This window comes from Chrysemys picta, chromosome 6 (assembly GCF_011386835.1).
Source record: "Chrysemys picta bellii isolate R12L10 chromosome 6, ASM1138683v2, whole genome shotgun sequence".
Lineage (NCBI taxonomy): Eukaryota > Metazoa > Chordata > Testudines > Emydidae > Chrysemys > Chrysemys picta.
The window spans coordinates 88,972,419-88,993,254 of record NC_088796.1 but is presented as its reverse complement, the minus strand read 5'-3'; the positions used below and the strand labels follow the sequence as shown (position 1 = coordinate 88,993,254).

General features: G+C 41.1%; 1 protein-coding gene across 5 annotated transcripts in view; it reads left to right on the top strand.

Moving 5' to 3' along the window:
• Nucleotides 1-20,836, top strand: part of LOC101953356 (iron-sulfur cluster assembly 1 homolog, mitochondrial) — a 120,349-nt gene that overhangs the window by 50,414 nt on the left and 49,099 nt on the right. Inside the window, exon 5 of one of the 5 annotated variants that reach the window (XR_010602316.1) lies at nt 13,717-13,824. The exons of the other annotated variants lie outside the window; for them this stretch is intronic. The gene's annotated coding sequence lies outside the window, so the exon portion shown is untranslated. The remainder of the gene's footprint in view (nt 1-13,716; nt 13,825-20,836) is intronic. 5 annotated transcript variants of the gene reach the window in all.

Genomic DNA, 20,836 nt, shown 5'->3' with positions numbered 1-20,836 from the left:
CTTCCTTATTCATAGGCCTTCAACAACTGTTTGGCCATTAATGATTCCAAGACAGATTTATATCTTATGGGTCTGTTGTACACCAAAAATCTGTTTGACAATCTGAGACCACATACCTTGTTTGCTATACACCACAAGCATGAAGTTTCATGCTAAGATTAGCCACTAAGCCATCCTGTTCCCTTCTGCCGTGGATAATATAGTCCATGACTTGTTTATCTAGTAGCTAAGAAGAGATTTAGAAGTTTTCACAGCAGTAACCTATCATATACTGTAACAGGCAGATACAATGAGCACCGCATAAAATCTTTGGTTATAACTTGGTATCCAGGTGATTGACAAGATCGAGACAATTTACATGAATCAACAGATTTTACTTTTAAGGCTCAGACAACATAGTACCAGTGCATGGGCTCCCCTGCATGTAACCAATTCAGCTCTAATTCAGTGTGAAGTCTGATGTCCACCTAAGAAGTGAGTATCCACATTCCCACTGTGAAACCAAATGCCAGCAATACTTACAGGTTGCTCTATACTCTAACCTAACCACTACTAAAATTAGTCAAGAAGGGTGTTTCTGTCATAACTCTACATGAAATATTTCAGTGAGGTATGAAGTTCGTATTCCCCTCCACTGACATTGCTTGTATTCTGAATGATATGCCCCTAATGCTTGTAGGAAAAGTTAGCAGGGATTATCAACAATGTAAAAGCACAGATACTCTGGGCTACAGTTCAATATGCATTAGTCAGCGTGGTACATAACACAGTTGGGGTCAATCCAAATGTAATCAAGCAAGTTTCAGACTGCCTTTTCTATCACATCACATAGGAGCATTTCACTTACAGGGGATTAATGTCCTAACCTCTTAGCTAATTAGTGTGAAACACAATCATCCTTATGTAATAAGATTAGGCAATAGAAGGTGAACTCAATGCAAAATTCTAATCAATTTTCCACCAACTAGAACTTATAATGAGGGCTGGTAGACTTATAACTTAGTATCTGTTCATGCACGTTATGGAAGTCATCATTATTTTCCACAAAACTGATTAGTCTCAAGAAAAATATGATGTGGTTTACATTTCTGTGCTGCTCCCCACAGATCTGGGATCTTAAGACTAAGTGGATAATAAAGCTTGAGCAGTTGAAGGACATTCTTGAATAAGATTTAGTGAGATTCTGTGATGGGAAAGGTCTGATCTGATTACCCAACATACAGGACTGAGAATTACTGAGTGGGCTTCAGATGAAGACAATAATTGCTCCAATGGGTGTGATTGATAGCCCACTGAAATCAATGGAAAGACACCCATTGGCTTCAATTGGCTTCGGTTCAGACCCTATATTGCCAACAGGAAATTTTGCCAAGTGATTCACTGTAAATCATTCTTGTAAATGGTCTAATTTTCTCCACTGGACCTTTATTTTTTAACTCATAAGATTTCCATAAGATTTTCTAATCATACAGTATCTTTCCTCCTAGAAACTGAAGTTGTAGGTTATTATGAAGAAAATCATTATTTTTTGAAAGCAAAAAGATGCACAGAATCTGAAATATTATTTTTTCCAGTCATAATTATTTAAAAAAACCTTTGTGGTCTATTGACTGTTTTTAGTCAAAAAGTACACAGCCTACAAAATGAAATTGTCCTGTGGAGCTCTACCTGTCCTGTCAGCCAGGACACTGATGACTCCAAGATGCATCTCCTCTCACCTGTATAATTTGTTTTAAATGTAACCACTTTCAAAATTTCTTTAAACAATGACTACTTAGTAGTACAGTCCTATGTAAGAACTATGTAAGAACAGTATTTTTTTAATAGCTCTCATAGACCCCAGTTCAGCACAGTACTTAAGCACTTAAACACATGCTTTAGTGCTGTCCTCAATAGGCCTGCTTTCCTGAATCAGGGCCATAATATAACTTTAGTATCTGGCACTAGGGAGATTCATTTTCCAAACAATGCATGAGAGACATGAAGCTAAATTCTCTACACATTACTTTGAAAAATTCCCCTTGGAAGCTGTGGCAGCAAAGGTTGCATAGCATTAGTCTTTACAATTCAACTAAATCAGGCAGGAAGTTAGCATTACTTGGTGGGTAGTCATTGTGGCTACATACTAGTCCTTTTAAAAAGGATTATATTTTCCACAATATTATATAAAAATTGTCTCAATAGCAAACCTATCAGTTTGCCCTGTGGTAAAGATTTGTCAAGAGCCTTCATATAACAAGGTACTGTTTAACAACAAGAAAGTCATTTTGTCAGTTGAACATACTGTATAATTAAAGGATTAACATTTTCTTGAAATGGAATTAAGAAAGAGACAAGTTTTGTGTTAACTCTTTCATGAGTAAATCATGTATCATGAATTTTTATGTGTAAAAATCAAAATGTGAAGTGTACATGTGAGTTATAGTTGTGCAAAATATTCACTTGAAAATATTTTTGATGGGACTTGCAAAATTTTCTGTCAAAATTTTGAGAGAGACCGCTAATGGAACCATAGTCTCAGAGACAGAACATAAGAATAGAACAGAGCAATTTGTGACTCCCAGACCAGTACTCACTCAATTTACTAGACCAGGGCGTGCGCCCAGTAGATTCACCCATCCACTCCTGCAGGTTGAAAACTTGGAAGTGTGAATTCTGAGGAAATGTAACTTTTCAGTGTTTCATATGCTTCAAGGTGAAAAACCTTAATTTTATACATTCATAATCAGATACCAATGAGTCTATGTACAAGTCACAGGATGGCTTAATATATGATGGCTATTTATACTAGCCATTACTTATGTCCACAGAGGGCCTTTAAGCTCTGCAAAGCCTATATATGTACTTTTCCTTCCATACTTTTAGGATGTATAAATATCATGACTAATCTCAACTCTACTTTCAAAGAAAGTCTCTTGTCCTTTTTGTTCCAGAACAAGCGTTGAGAATGCAAATTTATTTTTAGGAGTTAAAGTTTCTTAGTGGTTTAAAAAAACCCCGCAAAACTAGTTTATCAGCTTGTCTCTCCCCTCTACAGGTGTAGATTCACTACATCAGTACAAACTGTGACGTCTGCCAATGCAGCTTTCCCTACTTTTGTTGGTGCAATGTTTCTACTCTAGGAGGTTGTGCTCATCAGTGTAACGGCACCAGTGCAAAAATCCCTGTGTAAATAAGGCCTTAGGCAAATTATGGAATACAGTTTTGGGGGCTGGGAATCAGGGATACTTGAAAATTTGTTCAGAATATTGTTCAGTAAAGATGTTCATCCAAAATTTAGATGAAAGTGAACTTTGAACCATATCTGAGGTTGTTAGTCATCACATCTGCATGGCAGTGATGTTACTTGTGAACAGCTTTTGACATACTCACGTTACTGAGATGGATAATGCATTTTAAACACCAATTTTTGACTGGGATGTACTGGAGCAAAGCTGTGGGTTTATAATTGCACCCTGGAGTTGCACCTTTATCCTTATTGGGCTTTGAACTCTGTTTTCAGAAACAGACTAAACAGACTGTCATTTTAAAACCACATCAGCCTAAAATAGTTTTAATGTGGTTGAACTGGCCACTATTGATGGGGCCAAACCATTATTCCACACTGACTGGCTAAATCACATTGAACCGCTTTAAGATGAAGTGTTTTTCAACAGAAAATTTTGATTTTTCATCAAAAAAATGAACACCCAAAACCCGAAAAGATTTTCTATTCAGAAATGTCAAAACATTTCATTCTGGCATTTTCAACCATAAACAAATGTTTCAAAATTCCCATATCAAAATGTTTCATTTTGACTTTGTTCAACATGAAATCATATCCTCCTGAGCTGCTGTGGTGCCTCATGTGAATTATAGTTCAGGTGCCTTGGGTCCCCTCTGTCTCCTCATACCTGGGCTCCCTGACCACATTTCCCATAATGCACCACAGCCACATGACTCCCATGATGAGTCAGCAAGAGGTGAGATTATGTGCTTCATGGGAGACATGGTATGAGCATGTAGCCTGACTAATAAGGAAGAACGGGGACATGAGGCAATTGAACTACAACTCACATGAGTCATCACAGGTGGACATTTATTATTGAACTACTCCAAAATGAAATGTTTCTATTTGGTACAACAAACCAAAAGATTTCATTTAAAAATTTTCTCACAGAATCTTTTGGTTTTCAGCCAAAGGCTTTTGGGTTTTTGACTAAAAGTCAACATTTTATATGTTAAAAAATAAAAATTTAACCAACTCTACTCAATGTTAACAAAATCCTTGTACCTGGTCACTATTTGTATGAGGAGACTTACTTCCTGAAAGTATGTTCCTGGAAGAACCAGCCTGCCACAGTTAGTAAGGTGACAACAGACTTTATCAATAACTCTTAGGATCAAGGCTAGCTCATGGAGTTACAGTAATACAGTAAGCTCTCAGTTTATGTACTACATTACTGTGTTGTATGGTCTGGGGCCTTAACTGAGGTAAGACATTTTCATTGACCTTGAGGAATCAAATACTTTCACTAGAGTTAAAAAACATATGAGAATGAAAACATGCAGGCAAATGTCATTCTGTCTGCAATTAAGAAGACTAGTTAAATCACAGCCAGATGATTTTGGCCAACTCTACATAGAATAAAATAGAATAGCAGGAACAAACTCTACCCACAATTTCTTGTGCGTAAATAAATCCACCTTTTATCCCCGAAAAGAATATTTATGAATCATCACTCCTAATTACCACAGTGTTCATAACCTAAGCTACATAAAATAATCAGTCATGGTGCAGAAAAAGTAGAAGTATTCAATAAATATTTCTGTTTTGTATTTGGAAAGAATCAGGATGATTAAATTATATCATACAGTGTTAAGGAAATACTTTCTGTTCCACCAATATTTTGGGAGGATGTTAAACAGCAACTATTAAAGTTTTATATTTTAAAGACAGCACCCAAGAGTATCAAAAGAATAGGCTAAAGAGCTCTTTTAACCATTAATGTTGATTTTTAACAAATCTTGGAACACTGGGGAAGTTCCAGAGGACTGGCAAAAAGCTAATGTTTTGCCAATATTTAAAAAGGGTAAAACAAGATGACCCAGGTACCTATAGGCTGGTTAGACTGATATGGATACCAAGCAAAATCATGGAGAGGCTGCTATGGGATGCAGTCAGTAAAGAATTTAAGGATGGTAGCATGCCAATCAATGTGGTTTTATGGAAAATTGGTCTTGTCAAATTTGATATAATTTTTGCTGTGATTACTTTGATTGATAAAAATAACAGTGTTTCTTTATGTATTATTAATTTTTATTATTAATTTGTATTACTGTAGCACCTAGTCATGAGCCAGGACCCCATTGTGCTACTCAGGCCTTGTCTACATACGGGGGGGGGGGGGGTAAGTCGACCCAAGTTGTGCAACTCCAGCTATGTGAATAATGTAGCTGGATTTGACGTAGCTTAGGTCGACTTACTGCAGTGTCTCTACTGCGCTGGGTTGATGGGAGACACTCTCCCGTCGACTTAACTTACGCTTCTCATTCCAGTGGAGTACCGGAGTCGACAGGAGAGCGATCTGTGGTAGATTTAGCGAGTCTTCACTAGACCTGCTAAATTGACCCCCAGGGCATCGATCGCCACAGTGTCAGTTCCCGGTAAGTGTAGACATGCTCTTAGACTTCTGTAAGTGTAGTGTTTAGGAATTGGGTAATATCCCTTTAAATAGTTTGGAAGCTCTCTAGTGGACCTCCTCCCTGTATTCTGTTGCAGAAACCTGTAGAGCCTAACATAGCAAACATATATATGAAGCTAATCCTTGTATATGAGTACATAGCTAGAAAACACAGTAACTGGGAACCCAACTTGTCCATGTGGTTTAGAGAGCAAAGACACAATAGTGAGGCATTTGACTTACTCCCATATGGTTTTTGGATAAAAAATTAGCACTACACAAAAATCAATGAAGCCCCTATTAAGAATGGATTAAAGCTGTTTAACAGATAAAACTCAAAAGTAATTTTAAATGGAAAATTAACACCCTAGGGGGGGTGCTTATAATGGGTACTTGCAGGGATCTGCTCTCTGCCGAATGCTATTCAATATCTTTATCAATGAACTGGAGAAAAATGTAAAATTGTTGGTAAAAATTTGCAGATGATGCAAAATTGGTAAAATAGTAAATGATGGGGAGAGGTCAGTTATATGGGATCAGTGTGGATTGCTTGGTAAGGTGGGTTTATTTGAACAATGTGCATGTTAACTTAGCCAAATGTAAGGTCACACATCTAAGAACAAAGAATTTGCAGACTTTATCCTGGGAAGCAGTGACTCTGAAAAGTACTTGAGGGTTATGGCAGATAACCAATGGAACACGAGTTCTCTGGGGAATGCGTTTGTTAAGTTAGTGAATGTGATCATTGGGTGCAAAAGTAAGTGAATATCAAGTAGGAATAGGAATGTGGTATTACCTCTGTATAGCACATTAGTAAGACCAGTACTAGAATAATTCTGGTATCCACACTTCAAAAAGGATGTTGAAAAATTGGAAAGGGTTCAGAAAAAAAATATAAAAATGATTCATGGTCTTGAAAACATGCCTTATGTGGAGAGATTTAAGAATAGAAGTCTCCATCCATAAGAAGCTTAATCTATAGGATTGATTTTAAGAAGCTTGATCCATTTAGTTTATCCAAGAGAAGGTTTAGAGATAATTTGATCATAGTCTATAAGTATTTGCATGGTGAAAGAGATTTCTGATAGTAGAGAGCTCTTTAATCTAGCAGCAAAAAAGTCATAATGAGATCAAATGGCTAAAAGATGAAGCTAGACAAATTCAGACTATAAATAAGGCATACATTTTTAACACGGAAAGTAATTAATCTTTGCAAAAACTTAGCAAGGGATGTGGTGGATTCTTCATGAGAACATAGGAACTGCCATAGTGGGTCAGATTAATAGTTCATCTACCATAGTATCCTGTTTTCCAACAGTGGCCAATGCCAGATGCATCAGAGGGAATGAACAGAACAGGCAGTTATCAAGTGCCTGTCGTCCACTTCCAACTTCTGGCAATCAGAGGCTAGAGATACCCAGGGCATAGGGTTGCATCCCTGACCAACCTGGCTAATAGCCATTGATGGACCTATTCTCCATGAATTTATTTAGTTCTTTTTTGAACCCCATTATAGTTTTGGCCTTCACAACATGCCCTGGCAATGAATTCCACAGGTTGACAGTGCGTTGTGTGAAGAAATACTTCCTTTCGTTTGTTTTAAACCTGCTGCCTATTAATTTTATTGGGTGACCCTTAGTTCTTGTGTTATGTGAAGGAGTAAATAACTCTTTCTTATTCACTTTCTCCACAACTTTATAGACCTCTATCATATCCCCTCTTAGTCATCTCTTTTCCAAACTGAAAAGTCCAAGTCTTTTTAATCTCGCCTCAGATGGAAGCTATTCCATATCCTTAATCATTTTTTGTTGCCCTTCTCTGTACCTTTTCCAATTGTAATATATTTTTTTTGAGTTGGGGTGACCAGAACTCCATCATTCAAAGTCTTTAATTCAAGACTGCATATTCTTTCTAAAAGATTTGCTCTAGCTCAGGAAGAAGTTATAAGCTTCTTGCAGAAATTTTTGGGTGAAGTTCTATGGCGTATGTTATATGGAAGATAGGACTAGATGATCATAATGGTCCCTTTGGCCTTAAAAATCTATGATTTTTTGTGCTTCTGGCCTACTTTGTCAGCTTAATAAATGTAGTAGCAAAGTAACTAAAGGGATCTGTGGCGTGTGAGGCTTATCAGACTTTCTAGGTAAAATTATTCCAGAATTCAGTATATGTTGTACAGGCAACATGTTATGGAACTTAAAAAGTCAGCTGCTGAATATTTTCAGACCAAGACCAGCTGAAACTCATCAGAAGCAAGATATGACTTTAACATCATTTATGATGACTACCCTAACCTCATGTGATCATGCTTCTATCTACTCAGCATGTATGTGACAAGTTTGCTGTCCTGCTGTTTCCCTCAGCTTGAATTGGGCTTCAGGTGCTTCATGCATGATCTATGAACTTTAACATCCTGAACTCTCAGGAGTCCACCAAACAGCTCTCACGTATTTGAATTCGAGACATCTTAATGTAACTCATGAATAACTCTGAAAAGCTAACTGCATCTGCAAAATATTCACAGAGAATGTTTTCAAAGAATGGATGAGAAGTTATCCCACAAAGTTACGCATATAAATTGAAATGATAATGTTATTTCCTTGTGAATTCAGGGCCATAATTTTATGGCCAATACACAAGCTGCCCATAGATCTCTGCATCTTCCTGCAATTTTGTTCTGTCTGTAGGGGCTAGGCAGGTGGCCTGCAGCGATTATTTATATCTTATCACTAACAAAAAAACAAAAACAAAAATGACTCAAAAACAGCTAATTGTACAAATAGCTAGTCTTAGGTAGCCATAGGTTGTGATCACTGTGACCCTTGTCTTCCCTCCCCCATTTTTTGTTACACCCACTTGTTGCAACTTGTCTTAAATTTTGAGTTTACTACATGTTTAGTAAGCATCTAAAGCAATGAATTGTTGGTTTTTGTTGTTATGGCAGGCATCAGCAAGTGATACTATTGCACATATTGTTCTACCTTTTTCTTAACATGCAAGCAAATACTTCTGTCTTGAGAAGACATGCTACCAAATTTGGGCTACCTAAATTTCTGTGTAGAGGCAACTTCTAGAGAGAGGGGGTCTGTGTGAGCTGACTTGATATCTAATTGGACTCAATTCTTGAAGCAGAGTTGCTCCCTGGACATTGGCGTGTGATTGATACTCCTGAAAGAGGATTTGCCTAGATGCTGTCTGCCCATTTCTGTTCCAGGACTGGGGAATACGTATAATAAAACAAGTTACACTAATCCAATCTGCAAGATAACGGACATGTGCTACCACTTGTCAGAAGTGCAAAAATGGTATCTGAATGGGACATTGATATTGGAAGAAGGGGAATCATTATAATATTACATTCATAATATTTTAATATTTATATACTTTAATATTTGCTTACCCTAAAAATAGAATCCAGGATGTTACGAAGGTGACAGAGTTAAATGTCAGCCTCCTAAGTGGGTTGGTAACTAAATTTGCTCCTATTGAACTGCTCCTCCCTGGGAAATGCCATTTCATTAAGAGCACTTTGTTCAGGATAGGACTAATTTAATTTATGCCTAACCAATCTCTAAAAGATGGGTGTTTAGTTGAGCCTTCATGGAAGTCTATCTTCAGACTAGGTGAATTATGTGTGAGGGTTGGTTTGGGATTAATTAAATCAATCCCATATCTCTGCAGGGAGATAGGTCCATTTCCAACCCATATGAAACTATGATGATTGAATTTCTTGATGTCTTCTTGCCTTTTTTCCTACCCTTTCCTTATTCACTTCTGTACTGCTAGACAGCTTAAGATCTACTATATGAGCCACATTTCATCCTCTTAGCTACCTGGAGGTGGATTTCATGAAGTTTGGATGGGAACCATTCAGTTGGATTCTGTAAGACAGGTGTTCACGGGTAGAAGGAAGAAATCTGTACAATATTAAGATTTTATTCAAGTCTTACCATTTTTAATCCCCAGGAAATGTGGGAAATGCCATATGGCTAGCCTTACTTGTTTCCATCCTGAGTTCCATACTTTCCTTGCTTATTTTACACCTCCAGGATTGACTATGGCTAAAGGTGCCAGAAATTCTGTTTTCAGTAGGATAAATCCCAGGTTCCAATTAGCATTGTATGAGTCCTGGATGCAATGCAAATAATCTGAGTAAAACCTCCCAAGGAAGCTATAATTCTTCAAAGATTACCCCTCACAACTCTGAAAGGAGGTTTCCAAACAGAACTCTTATCATCCCCTCCTCCAAATGCAGCTGCTTTTTTGAAAGTGAGATGGTGCAGGGTCTTCCCCTATTCTCCATTCCAAGTACTCCAGTCAGAATTTCTGAGCAATGGCTGGTTCTTCCCTCTTCTGGGTTAGGTTATTTATTTCAGCAGAGCAGTAAACTACTCACATGAAGTATAAATCTCTGGAGATGGCTGTTTTCTTTTCTGACCTAGTAACTGAAGGTTGTGATATACAGTGTAACTGTTTTCTCATCTGTTGCAACTGCTCCCTTAGCAGTCTTCCAGGCAGTCTTGACCTTTTCATTTTTCTCAGTGACATTTCACTCGGCATTAGAGACCTTTGGTGGTAGCAATTTCTCTATCAGGGATAGGAAACATCATTCCAAAGAGAAAACACAAGAATTTAAACCTAGCCCATGGTTTCCTGCTTTAAAGCTTTGATTGGCCATTTTAAGTGGCCTGCTCTCTCTCATTCATTTTCCTCCTTGGTTACAGGGTACCTTAATAGAGCAATCTCATCTTGAAAGAAATAAAGTAGGGATGAGGCAAATCACGGAAAAACAAATTATTTGTGGAAAACCTCAAATAGATTTAGTAAAGGATGGCTATGCTGAGCTGACTATGATTATAACTGAGTCATGTTTTCAGAGTTCAGGAGACACAATGAAAATCTCATGTATTAAGGTGTAGACAAAGGGGGGATAGATGCTTGAGTTGTGTGAGCCCTTCCAAATTCACTCTGGAACAGGTTTGTCAACTTTGCATCAGAATCAGTTTATGTGGATGTGCAGGCCCTGAAGCGTGAAAATGTACAGATTTGAACAAATTCATATTTCCCTGAGCCAAGCCTTGTCGTGAATCCATAGACAAGGCTCAGATTCAATGGGCTTGTGCATGTTTGCACAGGTTCACCGCATAGAAGATTTGGCCTAAAATGAATAGCATAGCTGGAAGAAAAACATTTAAGAAATATCAAGGCCAAGTCCTTCCATAGCACCTCCATGGAGTCTGATGGGGTCATTTCCTCAGTCAGGCTTTTGTCATCTGAGTTGGGACAGTTAGCATCTGCCATCAGAGGATGGAAAGATTATCAATTCCAGGGTTCAGAGGGAACAAAAAGAAAGGTGAAGGAGAAGAAAAGAAACAACCAACCAATCCCAAAACAACCTCTCTCCTTCAGCCAGGCCTTGGGTAAGTTGCAATCTGGCTCAATGTCCTCTGGTCAACCATCCCAAAATACCTTGGTAATTGTTTATAGTCCAGCCCACCTTTCTCTCAGGGTGCTTGAACTGTCTGTAGGCTTTGGAACAGGCTCTGCTGTCTGTCAGGCCTTACTCTAGGAGCTAGGTAGACTAGAGATCCAGCCTCCTCTCAGAGCTACCTCTTATGAGCTGGGCTTCTCCCCTTTTGAACTCTTCCTCCAGTCCTGATATGCCTTGCAGGTGTGTGGGTGTGGGTGGCACTATTTGAGCCCATAGCAACTTCTTAACAGCTCCCTGGCAGGTACAGGGTTTATATACCCTATCACAGGAAGATCATAATTGGAAGGCGTTTGAAGACCCACTAATTTTGGTAATGAAATCCAGTTAATTTGTTTCAGAAAGCTAAGTCATGTAAGTGAGTGAAAGAATAATTAGAACCTACGTATTGTGTGTGTTGGGGCGGGGGAAGGTGCAGCAGGGGAGGAGGGGAAAGTGATGTTGTTTAGGCTGTTGATAACTTGCCAGTAGCACATACTTTACCCATGTCTGATGAATATTGAATTCTGCGTTCACTGGTACATCCAAGTTACACACACCCAGTTTGACTGAATTTTCCCATTGGAAAAATATTGCAAAACAAGACATGTAGAGATATAAATTACATCCCAGGCTCCCTACACACAGATGTAGTATGGCATGCTATTATATCGTTGTTGGGTCTGCCATAAAAGGCAAGGCCCTGAGTGTAGAACTCAAGGGGACTGATAAATGTGATGAATTTATTCCAACTATTGGGATAATCCGTCCCCCCCTTCCCCCAACCACTCTCTTGGCTGAACTATGAAATCCATAGGCCAGCTGGATGAGCTCTCTGAAAGGAGTAACAGATACCAGAGCTCTGATAAGAAACAGAGAACATTCACTCATCCTAAGTCCCCTGGAGAATTTAAACACATTCCATTTTGTTCAAAGTGTTACAGTCCCAAGGCAAAAAACATTTGCTCTTCAAAAGTTTCATTAAGGGCTTTGGATAACATTGATCACCCCTGGAAGCACGACTTAGCTATATTCAGAGATGGGCAATGTACGCCACCAGGAGCTGTGCAACACCCTCCTCCTTCCCTCTCTTGGTTTGAACAGTGAGGAAGTACTCCGCTGGTAAATCTCTTTATAGATAGTCTAGCTATTGATTTTATTTTGTATGCAGGAAAAGCATTGGTTGCGCATAACTCGGTTATATCAAGGGCTGCAGAGCACCATTTAAAGTGGTGGTGGTGGGAGACCTCTTCTCCCACTTCCCACTGCAAAAAAAACAGGACCAGCCATGACCATTCCCCTCTGCTCCCACTGGGGAAAACAGGACTTCTGCCCCGTCCATCCATGGCTAAAGAGGGAGGCAAGGGGCTGGACTTTCTGTTCCTACTTCACAGGGCTTTTCTGTGCATCATTGCAGACTCGCCTTGGGGGTGAGCATGGAGAGCACTCTAAGGTGTGGCACTAACTACCTTACGTAAACTCTACTGGCATGAACAAAAAAGGTACCTAGTGTACATTGATGTAGTCCAGTTTCAAATTGGACTACATCAGCATGCAGTAGGTAACTTTTAGCTTGCACCAGCAACGTCTACATAGGATAGTTAGGGCAGGTCTACACTACGGGGCTCAGTCGACCTAAGTTACGCAACTCTAGCTACGTGAATAACTTAGCTGGAGTCGATGTAGCTTAAGTCGACCTTTTGCAGTGTCTACATCGTGCTGGGTGTAACTCTCCTGTTGAATTATTCTCGTTCTGGTGGAGTACCAGAGTCGACAGGAGAGCGATTGGCAGTCAATTTATCGGGTCTTCACTAGACCCGCTAAATCGAACCCCGGTGGATCCATCACCACATGTCAATCCCCTGGTAAGTGGAGACAAGCCCTTAGGGTGCTACACATTAGGGTGCTACCCATGCACACAGCCCTAGGCCAGTCTGTGGCACTCCTCCAAGAAATCTGCCACCCTAGGCAGAAAAGTGGACAGGACATGACCTAGGTGACTCTCCCCTGCCCACCTGCCATCTCCCATGGATAAATGCTCCTAGTGAGCTATTTCATCTTGTTTATGGAAAGGGCTCAGCTTGCAAATGCCATCAATGTTAGTACAGAAAAGAAAGTTCAATACCAGGCCTTTATAGTTACGTTAAAATTGAAGACATACCAGCTCTTCCCTTGCAAATGAAAACAAACCATTCTTCTGTAATCTGGAAAAGAAACACATTTATTAATGGAAAAATACCTAACAGTATCCAAAAAAGAGAGGGTGGGGGGAAACAACTTCAAAACAACAACAAATAAATCCCAGACTCTTTACATTTCAACAATGTTTAACAGAAAAAGAAATTTCTAAACTGGATATAAATAATGGTGTATCCTCAGCTCAGCAGAAAATCTCTCTCCAGTAAGATTTTTGTCACTAATGTAACTCAGAGCTCATTCTTGCAACCCTTTATTGTGTTTGTTTGGAGTGGCTATATACAAAACTTTGGGGTTTCTATTCCAAAAGAAAAATAAAGCACCACTGCCTTGCTACAGTTGTGTGTGGATTTATCAAAACTCTCCCTCCCCCCCCCTTTTTTTTTCTAGACCAAGCTGATTAGGGATGTACAAGTTAGAGTGCTGGTAAACCCTAAAGCCTGCTGCTAAAATATCACAGCAATAAATGATGACCTCAGTCACCTTGTTTAATAGCAAGTAAACTTCTTCTTTATACTAGTGTGCTATAATACTAAGCCTTGTTTAACTATAGTCATTACCTCTTTAAAAAACAAAAGTCCTATTACAGGATGGCAGAATTGTGAGAAAAGAGGCTGGACAACAGCTATTAGTCCATTTAATGGTGCAAGCTCTTCTGTACTGTTGCTTTCTGTGAACATTCTGGTGATTATGGACTTGCTCTTCAAAACTGCTGATCACCTGCTGCTCTGACTTAAGTCATTCAATGGCTGTAGCTGATGCTCAGTCTCTCAGGACCAGACCCTACTTCTGACAACTTGGGACTCAAAGCACTAAGGTCCATATTTTCCAATGGGAGTTAGGCACCAAAATACCTTTGAGGATCTGTGCTTCAAAGGAGAGCTTTGCTTTTTTATTTCTCCACGACTCTGTTCTGAGATGCCTTGTAGGAAGGTATATAAATACATATGGCATTCAACAGCATATTATCCCGCAAAAAAAACAACCAAAAAAAGACTTCTGTTTATCTTAAAATCTGTTTTTTTTTAATATAAAACCAGAGCAGCAGAACCCACCAAAATCAATTATAAAGTGAAGGTAGGTTCAATGTTATTAGTTATCAAGCACTGATACTAAAAATACCCTTGTTTATGAAAATGTTTGAAGCGTTATGTATAATGCAATTTCTAGCAGACTCTGGGTATATATTTTCCCCTCATGGTCTGAACTTCAGTCTTCACAAATCCTCCTATTCAAAATACTCGATGTAACAGAGAGGATCGTGATGTCAGATTACTTCACGTGATCAAGACAGTGGGTAATTGTTAAAGTACAAAAGCAAAATATTTGTAATAAACTGGTACATTCTAAGTCTGTTTTATCAGTTATCCTTATGTTTCTCCATACCAGATTTTGGCTAGATACCTGAGTTTGAATAACTTTGATTTTTAGATTGAGACAACAAGCAAGAAAGACCAAAATTAAAATCTCTATGAATGAGCACACAGTGTGTGTTTGCCTCCTTTGTAACAGTCTGCATTGAACTCAAACAAAATGGCTGCTACTCTCTGCGGACAGTGAATCCTTTTGATATTTTTAAATGGGTTAGATACAGAAACATTGTCATAGCTACATAGCTTTGGGGCAAGGTTTTCAAAGGTATTTAGGTGCCAAAAGATGCAGATAAGCTTCTACTGGGATATTAAAAAACACGTAAGCAGGTTAGGTGCTAGGTGTGCCTGGTTTCCGGTTTTCGCCCGGAACGCCCAGTTGAAAAGGGACCCTGGCGGCTCTGGTCGGCACTGCCGACTGGGCCATTAAAAGTCTGTTCAGCGGCGCAGTGGGGCCCAGGGGCTAAGGCAGGCTCCCTGCCTGCCTGAGCTCTGCACAGCTCCTGGAAGCAGCCACCAGGTCCTTGCGGCCCCTAGATGCATGGGCAGCCAGGGAGGCTCGATGCACTGCCCCCGCCCTGAGGGCCATCTCTGCAGCTCCCATTGGCCGGGAACCGTGACCAATGGGAGCTGTGGGAGCGGTGCCTCTGGGTGCAAGGGCAGCCTGTGGAGCTTCCCTGGCTGCCCATGGGTCTAGGGGCTGCAGGGACGTGGTGGCCACGTCCCAGAAGCTGTGGTAAGCGCCGCCGGGACTCCGCACCCCGAACCCTCTCCCACACCCCAACTCCCTGCCCCAGCCTGGAGTCTCCTCCCACACCCAAACTTCGTCCCAGAGCCTGCACCCCCCCCAACACCCCACCCCTTCCTGTTTCCCAAACCCCTCATGGCCGACCCCACCCCAGAACCTGCACTCCCAGCCAGAGTCCTCACCCACCCCAAAACCTGAACCCCCTGCCCCAGCCCTGAGCCTTCTCCTGCACCCATAACCCCTCATTTCTGACCTCACCCGGAGCCCGCACCACCAGCCCAGAGCCTGTACCCCTCCCACACCCAAACTTCCTCCGGGAGCCTGCACCCTGCCCCAACAGCCCAACCCTCTGCCCCAGCCCCCTCCTGCATCCCAAACCCATCATTGCTGACCGCACCCCAGAACCTGCACCCCCAGTCAGAGTCCTCACCCACCCCGCACAACCCAACCCCCTGCCCCAGCCCAGAGCCCTCTCCTGCACCCTGAACCCCTCATTTCTGACCCCACTTGGAGCCCGCACCTGCAGCCCAGAGCCCATACCCCTCCCTGCATCCCAACCCCCTCCCCCAGCCCGGAGCCCTCTCCCACTCCCCAAACCCCTCATCCCCGCCCCCCCCCCAGGGTCCGCACCCCCAGCCAGAGCCCTCCCCCTCCCCCACCCCACCCACCTGCCCCAGCCCAGGGAAAGTGAGTGAGGGTGTGGGAGAACAAGCGACAGAGGGCGGGGGGATGGAGCAAGCAGGGGTGCGGTCTCGGGGAAGCGGCAGGGCAGGGGGCGGGGAAGGGATGTTTGGTTTTGTGCGATTAGAAAGTTTACAACCCTATTGGGTGCCTAACTTCCATTGAAGTTCATTTTGAAACGTCTGAACTTTGAACTTTTGAAAATCCTACTTGGTGCCTACTTGGTGCCTATCTGCATCTTTAGGTGTCAAAATACCTTTGAAAATCTGGCCTGGGTGTATGTCCTGGGTATTAAGGGAAAGATTTTCCTACTGAATCAGAATGAAATGTTTGGCAAAACAAACTGTTCTTACACCATAATGCTAGAGACTACATACTCTTATTTATTTATTTTTTTTGTTGGCTGATAAAATAATTGCTAAAGGTCATGTTTTGGGATCATTAGGCGGCTTTCGGAATTGCCAGAATGGTGAGAAAGAGTCAGTGAAAACATTACATTTAAAGAAGAGACCAATAACTAACATAACGAGCATTTGTGAACTTTGGGTGTTTGTTGTTTTAAGAGCAACATGGACAATCCATTCATCATTGTTGCTGCTTCAGCCTTGCCAAGGTACAGAAGTTCAACAGAATCCTGTTAAAATGGTTAGTGAAACTTGAATTGTGAAAAATCTTTATTGGATGCACAATGCTGGAGAACCTCAATTGCCATCATGTGATACCACTCTGGCTCAGCAAGGCACTGAAGTACATGTTTAGGTGCTTTCCTTTATCTGGGTTTTAATTCAAAACATGCAAGAATCTTTAAAATTCCCCGTTTTTTTGGTTCACTGATTTGTCAACATGTTGCAATGGCTAACCCTGAACCAGATAAACTAAAACTGAAAAGAGATGCCAGCTAAACTATGCTGCAATTGATCAGGTGAGTCCTCCACACTGGCAAATAAATGTCCTGCTGATGTACTATAAGTGTCAGCTACATGGGGAAAAGAAATTGTGGTTGTGAAGACAAGAGACGTCAGTTCTTCGATACATTTATCCTAAAGTGCACTACCCCTTTATCTATAAAGGACATATGTGTGGGGCCAGATTCTCAACTGATGTAAATCAGCATAGCTCCATGATGTATCAGTTTACATCAGCAGAGGTCATGGCCAATGATTTTTAGTGGGGAAATATAAGTGACCATTTATAAATATCAAAGGGAAATAAACAAGAGCCTATAAAGTGATAGCACCGAGACAATGCAGTATGATAAAATTGGCACTGCATATGAAGTATCAGTATCTCTTTGCCTTTGTTATAGTTTTAGATATTCAGTATGTATAAGATATTAGATTTGGCAAATATCTGGTTAGCATTCTGTTTGCAGGCAGATTATGTTCTAGTTTCTGGCTGGTATACTGGTGGTGAAAGGCCTAGGCCTTTCGTAACCCTCTCTTCTTTAATATCACAGCAAAGCTAGAATGTTTAAACAGAAACTTTCTGAAAAGTGTCTTTAGCATCAGAGGACTGTCTTAAGTAAGTATCTTAGTATTGTACAGCTTAGATTGCATGTTGTTTGGGGTGTGCAACTGGCACAAGCTCTTTTTCTGTAGTGCCTGCCATGCACCCCAACTAAGGTGACCAGATGTCCCGATTTTATAGGGACAGTCCTGATTTTTGGGTCTTTTTCTTATAGAGGATCCTATTACCCCCCACCCCCTGTCCAGATTTTTCCCACTTGCTGTCTGGTCACCCTAAGCAACAAATATTAACATGTTGTGCCTCCACAAGTCACATGGATGGGAGGGCACGGAAGAACATTGGAGACTCCTCTGAGAGCTGAGAGAGGAGCAACAGCAGTCAGGACCAAACGTAATTAAATAACTAACTCCTCTTATCAATGCTACTATTGTTTTCCCACCTCCCTTTGTAGCTGTAATTCACAGGTTTTAGATTGTAAAGCACTTACAGGCAAGGACCATGTCTTTGTGACTGGGTAAATAATTGATGTTACTAGTAATAATTAATCTTCATTGCCTATCTCATCACTTTTGAAGAGCCAGCACCCTCTTTTTTGAAGGATTTGATCTAAAGCCCACTGAAATCAGAGGGAGTCTTTCCATGCAAATAGAATATTGATCAGATCCAGATAAAGATGCTAAATTTACTTCAATTTTTAGCTCTACATGAAATAAATGAGCTGTTTTCTTCTTAAAAGTAAACCCCAAATTAGCCTCAGCATTCTGGGGTCGTTAGTTACCCCAAACCAATGCCGTCCTTCACATTACAAAATAGTCAATGTCAAAATAGAAAGGCTTTTAATTGGAATGTTTTCATCATGCGTTTTAACCTCTTTATTTTTTTTTTTAAATTATACAGAACATCAGGGCTCTGCTATGCTAAGGGGTTGACCTCAAGTCATGTACATTTAGGGACATCTCTTAGAAATAAGAATCAGCAATTATTCCCCCCCACCCAGTGAATGTAGTGCTCACGAAGCCTTAGGGCTTGCAGCCCTCTGTCTAGACTACAGGAATGTTATGTTATAGGCAGTGGCAATGCCAGCATCCCTGTGCAATCCTTCAGGCTGAAACCCTGACCTGGCACTCCTGAGGGGGCACTGCACCTCTACGCTGCCTCAATATGGGACTGTGACTTAAGGGCACAACGCGGTTGTAATATTTCATAAGAATAACATCGTTGTGCTACTTTTTTTTTTTGCCGCAACACTCTTATTTTAGGATTAGAAGGGAAAGAGTCTAGCCCTAAAACATTAGCAGAAGCAGTTTATTTATATGTCTTTGATAATAGATTGATTCAGAAGTGTGAAAAGTGGTTAATTGTTAACAATAAACACACCTCCTCCAGCACCAGCTCCAGAGTGGATGATTCTCTCCCGCACTCCCTGCCCGGTCATCTAAGAGGAGGCCAGAAACCATTGAACAATTAATCTTTTTACTTACAAGGCTAAGTTTTCCCTCCCCACATCATTTCTCGGAAGAGCCTGATAAGGAATTCTGAATTTTATGACAAGTTCTTTCTCAGAAAGGTTAGACCCGGCAACCTTGCAGTGCTTGTAACTGAATGAGTCATTTCAACTGTTGAGTCTGATCATTGAGCTCATACCTCATTCTGCTTCTTTGCCCCTTTCTAGGTAAGGGCTCAGTATACATACATGGATATGCAAGTATTATGTTTTATTATTCATATTATAGTAGCACCAGAGGCCCCACTTGAGACTGGCTTCCATTGTGCTACATCACATATATATGCAGGCCTTGTCTACACTTGAAAATGTTTTCTGGCATAACCATACAACTTTCCCTAGCAGAAACAGTATTTAACAACAAAAGAATGCTTTTGCCAGTATAGCTTAAACCAGTTCCCTGAACAAAATAAGCTATGGTATAACAGCATCTACACTAGGGCTTTTGCCGGCATAGCTATGTAAGTTCAGGGCAGGGAGAGGGAGGAGGCGCAGGTGGTGGGTGGAACAAAAATCACCCCCCTGACTGATATAGCTATGCCAGCAAAACTTTTCAGTAGACCAGGCCACAGTAAGACACAGTCTCTGTCCCAAAGAGCTTACAATTTAAACAAATCTGATAGCTCTCAGTTTTACAGAGGAGGCACTGAGAAATTAAAGCCCTGATCCTGCCCCGAAGGGCTCATGCATGTGCTTAATTTAACAAACTGTGAGCCTTTTAGTGCCTAAAGTTAAGCACATACTTACATCTTGCAGTTTGAGGCTCGTAACTTGCCCCAGATCACACTAGAGGTCTGTGGGAACTGAATCCAACTCTCCTGACTCCCAGTGCAATGCCTTACCCAGTAAGCCATCGTTAGGGCATATCTACACTATGAAATTAGGTCTATTTTATAGAAGTCGATCTTTAGTAACCGATTTTATACAGTCGATCGTGCGTGTCCCCACTAAGTGCATTAGGTCGGCAGAATGCGTCCTCAATACCGTGGCTAACATCGACTCACAGAGTGGTGCACTGTGGATAGCTATCCCACAGTCCCCGCTGCCCATAGGAATTCTGGGTTAAGCTCCCAATGCCTGATGAGACAAAACATTGTCGTGGGTGGTTTTGGGTACATATCGTCAGTCTCCCCTCCCTCCCTCCTTGAAAGCAATGGCAAACAATCTTTTCGTGCCTTTTTTCCTGGGTTATCCGTGCAGACGCCATATCACGGCAAGCATGGAGCCTGCTCAGTTGCATACTGCTTTTGTGAGCATAGCAAACACCTCACACATTATCCTGCAGTATGTGCAGAACCTAGCTAGGAGCCGCCAGCATGAGAAAGATTGTGAGGAGGACATGGACACAGACGTTCCTGAAAGCACAGGATGTGGCAATTGGGATATCATGGTGGCATTGGGGCATGTTGATACAGTGGAATGCTGATTCTGGACCCAGCAAAGAAGCACAGACTGGTGGGACCGCATAATGTTGCAGGTATGGGATGATTCCCTGTGATTGCAAAACTTTCGCATGAGTAAGGCACTTTCATGGAACTTTGTGAATTGCTTTCCTCTGCCCTGAAGTGCAGGAATACCAAGATGAGACCTTCCCTGACAGTTGAGAAGCAAGTGGTGATAGCCCTGTGGAAGCTTGTAATGCCTGAATGCTGACGGTCAGTTGGGAATCAATTCAGAGTGTGCAAATCTACTGTGGGGCTGCCATGATCCAAGTAGCCAGGGCAATCAATACCCTTCTGC